Source organism: Mus caroli, unplaced genomic scaffold (genome assembly GCF_978045245.1).
Source record: "Mus caroli unplaced genomic scaffold, Mus_caroli_1 scaffold_13, whole genome shotgun sequence".
In the NCBI taxonomy this organism is placed as follows: domain Eukaryota; kingdom Metazoa; phylum Chordata; class Mammalia; order Rodentia; family Muridae; genus Mus; species Mus caroli.
In genome coordinates, this window is record NW_028227268.1 from 47,923,445 (window position 1) to 47,929,950 (window position 6,506).

A 6,506-nucleotide genomic window follows, 5' to 3' on the forward strand; every position below is an offset into this window, starting at 1 on the left:
GCACTTCTCAAAACTGCATCACCAGCCAGGACCCTTGCCTTTTATGTGTGAACCTGTAAGGGAGAAACTTTATATCGAAGTCGTAATGGTAGATACTATACAGTCATTTATTTATTTCAAAAAGATGACTATAAATAAATTGATAGAATGCCTATCTAGCATGCAAGAAGCTCTGGATTCAATCGTGAGCATCACATAAAAAAGCTGTTTGTAGCCAGCGTGGTGGCGCACACCTTTAATTCCAGCACTCGGGAGCCAGGGGCAGACGGATTTCTGAGTTCGGGGCCAGCCTGGTCTACAGAGTGAGTTCCAGGACAGCCAGGGCTACACAGAGAAACCCTGTCTCAGAAAAAAAAAAAAAAAAAAAAAAAAAGCTTGTTGTGCTAGTGTGTATCTGTAATCCCAGCAATCCCAGAACGCAGGAGGTAGACACAAAGGGAACAAATTCAAAGTCATCCTCAGCCACTCAGCAAGTTCAAGGCCAGACTGGACTATATGAGACCCTGATTCAAAGGAGTTGGGGTGGCTACCGTTGTTTGTTTTGACTCTTTACTTGAATCCCCCCTTACAATGTGATTTTCCTATGTTTTGCTTCATGGGCGTGAAAATTTTTCCTCTTTCCACTATATCTGAGATTTGCATGTGGGACCTTGGGTGTAGGCAGAGGCTTAAAAAGTGTGAAAAAGACTGAGCTAGCCCATTAGAAAGACCTTCTGCAGGAGGACAGTGCAGCCAGCCGCCCACTTATGCCCAAACGGCCATAAAGTTGTTCATGACTACCCAGTCCCAGTGGTGACACTAGATGATCTCAGACATGTTGATGACTCTAGGAGAGATCAGAAGCAGAAGTCAGCCAGATGATACCACCTGAATTACTGACCCACAGAACTATGAACAAGCCTCGAAGGTTGGTGATTTGTTACAGCCATAGAAGCACTTTAGAAGGGACAGCTCTTCCATGTGTATTCTCTCCATATCTCCACATCTGCCATATCATTTGTTTTGTTTTGTTTTTGTTAGTTTGTTTGTTTTTTTTGTTTGTTTTTTGTTTTGAGACATAGTTTCTCTATATAGCCCTGGCTGGCCTGGAACTCACTCTGTAGACTAGGCTGGCCTCGAACTCAGAAATCCATCTGCCTCTGCCTCCCAAGTGCTGGGATTAAAGGTGTGTGCCACCACTGCCCAGCCTGCCATATCTTTTTGTTTTGTTTTGTTTTTGTTTTTCGAGACAGGGTTTCTCTGTGTAGCCCTGGCTGTCCTGGAACTAACTCTGTAGTCCAGGCTGGCCTCGAACTCACAAATCCACCTGCCTCTGCCTCCCGAGCTGGGATTAAAGGCTCAGCCTGCCATATCTTAAGTCGTTAGCTATGGCTTTCCCTGCTCACCCTTTATTTCATTTTCTTTTAGCAGATAGATATTTCCTTAAAAACCAAATCTTTAAAAATATATATATATTATTTTTATTTTGTATATTATTCATTATTATTATCATTGCTAGTTTTATTCCTTCAAAACAGGGTTTCTATGTGTAGTCCTGGCTGTCCTGGAACTTGCTTTGTAGACCAGGCTGGCCTCAAACTCAGAGATCCACCTGCTTCTGCCTCCTGAGTGCTAGAATTCAAGGTGTGTCCCAGCATTATCTGGTTGATTCATTATCTTATACAAACTCTCCCTCAGCCTAGTGCAGAAGAAACCTTTGGAGGTTCACTGCAGCATTCCTGATGTGTATCCACTCTGGAAGCCACAGACACATAGATAGATATGCAGATACAGTTACTGTGTGTCTGTGTGATATATGATATGTGAGTTAATATTAGTAAGATTGGAATAAAAGAACTGAAGGGGCTGGAGAGATGGCTCCACGGTTAAGAGCACTAAATGCTCTTCCAGAGGACCTGGGTTCAATTCCCAGCACCCACATGACAGCTCACAACTGCCTGAAACTCCAATATCTGACAGCTTCACCCAGGCATACTGACAGGCAGAACACCAATGCACATAAAATAAAAACTAAAAACTAAAAAATAATGATAATTAAAAAAAAAAAGAACCTGTATTCACTGCAGGCAGATGACCAAGACAGGTGAGGTTAGATGACAAACTTCTGCCATTGAAATAGCTCAACTTATGAATTTACTGTTTCCCAATACATTGTTACACTGTGGAAGGACACAAACTTGTTTAACTGTTTCTGGATATTTTGTTTAAAAGAAAAAAAAAAAAAGCCAACCAAAACAAAGCCGGGCAGTGGCGCATGCCTTTAATCCCAGCACTTGGGAGGCAGAGGCAGGTGGATTTCTGACTTCGAGGTGAGCCTGGTCTACAGAGTGAGTTCCGGGACAGCCAGAGCTGCACAGAGAAACCCTGTCTCAAAAAAACCAAAACAAAACAAAACAAAACAAAAGTTCACTGGGGAGATGGCTCAGCAGGTAGGAACAGGGTCTGCTCTTCCAAAGGACCCGGATTCTGTTCCTAGAAACCATGTGGCAGCTTCCAACTGTGTGGAACTCCAGCTCCAGGGAGGGGATTCAGCACCTTCATATAGACACACATGCAGGCAAAACACCAGTGCACATGAAAAATAAAAATTAATAAATCATAAAAGGAAAGTTTTTTAAATTGCAAAAACTTAAAATTAGAGCTAGGTAACAGTTGTATCCTCCGGAGGTCCTGGCTACTTAGGGTGCTGAGGCAGGAGGATCACTTAAGCCCTGAAGTTTGTGACAAGCCGGGGCAAAATCCATGAGAACTTATCTCAAACAAATAAACAAAACCCCAAACCCTCATCGGTGGATTTGGGTCAAGCATGACAGCTGAGGCCCAGGGTACATCCAGGAAAAGGGGCAGAAAAAATATAAGAGCTACCTGAAGTCGATGGGAGAATGGTGTGGAGCACTGACTTCCAGTATGACATAGCTGTTTCACTCTTGACCTTATAAAAGATCTTGGCTGCAAAATCTCCACAGGACTGGGCCTGCCAATACCCAGTGATGGAAAAGGGAGGGGCCGATTCCTCCATCTCCCTGGAGATTTATATGCAGATAATGGTTAATAGGAAGGAGGAGACAGTTTCTTCAGGTCTCTATGCTCCTGTAAACAAACTCCAGCCCATGCTCTTAACAAATAACACTAACAAAACTCGCTAGGTCATACACACAGGCCATGAGAGCAGGAGAGACTACACAGGAGAAGAGGTGGGTTGGTGGGAGTGGGAGGAGACAAGAGGGGAAAAGGGGAAGTCTGACAAAAGAAGTCAGGCGGAGGGTGATGCACACCTTTAATTGCAGCACTCAGGAAGACAGAGGCAGGCAGGTGGGCAGATCTCTGTGAGGTCAGCCTGGTCTACAAAGTAAGTTCCAGGACAGCCAAGGCTGTAAACAAACAAACAAACCATGTTTTAGAAACAAAACAAAGCAAAACAAAGGAAGGAATGAAGGATAGAAGGAAAGAAAGAAGGAAGGAAGGATAGAAGGAAGGAAGAAAGGAAGGATAGAAGGAAGGAAGGAAGGAAGGAAGGAAGGAAGGAAGGAAGGAAAGAAGGAAGGAGCCGTGCGAATCGATACACGCATGGTCTATACACTAATCACTCAGGTGCCTTCCTTCTTCTTCGCAGCGCTGACTGCTGGGATTATTACTTGCTCCAACATCTGGTCTGGAATTGACCACATAAGAGGAAAGTTCTACAGGTACTGATTTTTTGTGAATCATTTAATCAAATAGTTGTCATTCTCCCTATAGAAGACAAGTCTTACTGTGTAAAATTCCCTATTTTATTTTATTTTATTTTTTACCTAATGGGCTGGAAAAATGGCTCAGGGGTGAAGGGTCCATAATGCCCTTGATTCCCAGCACCCACCTCTGGCAGTTTACAAATACCTGTAACTCCATCTTCATGGGGAACCCGCTCCTCTGCCCGCATCTCTGGCCTTTGTGGGCACCTACATTCATGTACATATACACAGACACATAATTCAAAATAATAAAAAAATCTTAAAAAATATTGTGTGGGCATGAACATGATATGTGTGTGGGTATGCATGCTGCAGCTCGCATGCAGAGGCACGATATTTATGTAGGTTTGTGTGTTGCAGCTTACATGCAGAAACACAATGTTGTGGAGTTCTTACCAGAACTTTTGTTTTGTTTTGTTCTTTTGTTTACATGCATGTATGCACCACCTGTGTGCCTAGTGTCCATGGAGACCAGAAGAGGATGTCAGACAGATCCCCTGGGACTAGAGTTAAAACAGTTACGAGTTGACAGTGTGGATCCTGGGGGTCAAATCCGGGTCCTTGGAAGAGCAGCCTGTGCTCTTAACTGCTGACTCATCTCTCCAGGCCTCTTTTTTTTTCAATGCTAATACGTGAACCAGATACTTGGCCACATGCTCTACCACTGAGCTTCAGCCCTATATTTTTAAGTTTGTGTACTGTATTACTTTTTTTTTTTTTTTGCTTTGTAAAAGTAGTTTGATATGACCATAAAGTTATGATGTCACTCAACTAAATAAATCACCTTTAAAACATTTCAGCAGCCGGGTGTGGTGGCGCACGCCTTTAATCCCAGCACTTGGGAGGCAGAGGCAGAAAGATTTCTGAGTTCGAGGACAGCCTGGTCTACAGAGTGAGTTCCAGGACAGCCAGGGCTACACAGAGAAACCCTGTCTCGAAAAACCAAAATAAATAAATAAATAAATAAATAAATAAATAAATAAATAAAAATAAAAAAAATAATAAAATAAAATACTTCAGCAACAGACAAACACATTCACAACATAATCTAATTAAAAGGTTCCAACGGAGTTTACAGTAGCTATGAAATAATGCACAGATGCTTATGACATTAAAAGTAAGATCTCACCAAGCCTGTTAGCACATGCCTGTAATCCCATCATTCTGGAGGCTGAGGCAGGATATCAAGTCTGGGCCAGTCTAGGCTATGAAGCAAGAGCCTGTTTCAAACAAAGGAAGAAGAGAAGAAGAAGGAGATGGGAAAATAAGTCAGTTTTCCAAAAAGTTATGTAAAATTGATTGGATTTTCAACCAAATGCCTTCAAGATTTTTTTTTTCTAAACAAAGAATAACATCAGGAGAATAGAAGATCTGATTTGATACAATCCTCTAAAGCTTTAAGCAAGCCAGAATGGATATTCCAAGGAACAGCACAGAGCACTCAGAGACAGGTGGATACATTTATAGCAACTATAGAAACCTGACCTTAGATGGAGATGACACTACAAATCAATAAGGGCAGGCCGTGGGATTCAGCTGATGGCATCAGGAAAACTGGAGAAGAATGGAGTGTGATTCCCATCAACGTGTTCGTTTTTTTTTTTCTCCCCACAAAAAACTCCCCTCCAAAATTAGTGTCGAGAAGTAAGGCCTTTAAGAGATTAGTATTTCCTGATGGCTCCTCCCTGTGAATGGGTTAATACAATTATAAAACAAGGCTCATGCAGTGTCTGGCCTTCCTTGTTCTTCTGTTGTCCACTGTGAGAGGATGCTTTAGTCACAGTGCCTTCTTAGAAGCAGATTAGCCTGCACTGGAGAAAGAATGTACTGGATTCTTGATCTCGGACTTCCCTGCCTCTAGAACAGAGAGAGGTAAGTTTCTATTATTTATAAGCGGCTCAGTCTAAAGGATTTTGTTATAGAATTACAAAAGGAGCAGGAGAGCTTCATTATTTTAGTCTGCACTATAGAAGAATGATGTATGTATTTGAAAGATGAAAGAACACAGAAAAGCCAGGAAATCCATTATAAAAATAGTCGAGACATCAGGGTGTAATCCCTACCCAGGGACTTGCAAGTGACAACAGGACAAAAGTAGAAGATGGGATGGGGCTGGGGAGATGGCACTGATTGCTCTTCCAGGGGTCCCAAGTTCAATTCCCAGCAAATACATGATGCTCATAACCATCTATAATAGGATCTGATGCTCTCTGCTCTCTCTCTCTTTTTTTTTTGTAAAGATTTATTTATTTATTACATGTAAGTACACTGTAGCTGTCTTCAGACATTCCAAAAGAGGGCATCAGATCTTGTTATGGATGGTTGTGAGTCACTATGTGGTTGCGGGGATTTGAACTCAGGACCTTCGGAAGAACAGTCGATGCTCTTAACCACTGAGCCATCTCTCCAGCCCTCTCTGCTCTCTTTTGGTATGTCTGAAGAGAGAGACAGTGTACTCACAAACATAAAATAAATAAATAAATCTTTTTTAAAAAGGTAGAAGATGGACTAATTGGGAAGAGGAAAGGGTCAGTGAGACTAACAGGAGTCAAGAGAGGGTCAGGAGATGATGTGATCAAATGCATTATATACATATACACAATGTCATAAACTCATTATCTATTATTAACATATATATATAATAAAATTAATGACAAAAACCAAACAATAATAACGAATAAAGAAGGGTTTGAAGATGGCGGTGTAACTAAACATTAGAGCACATGCTAAATATGTATGAGGCCCAGGGTGTTATATACTCTCTCTCTCTCTCTC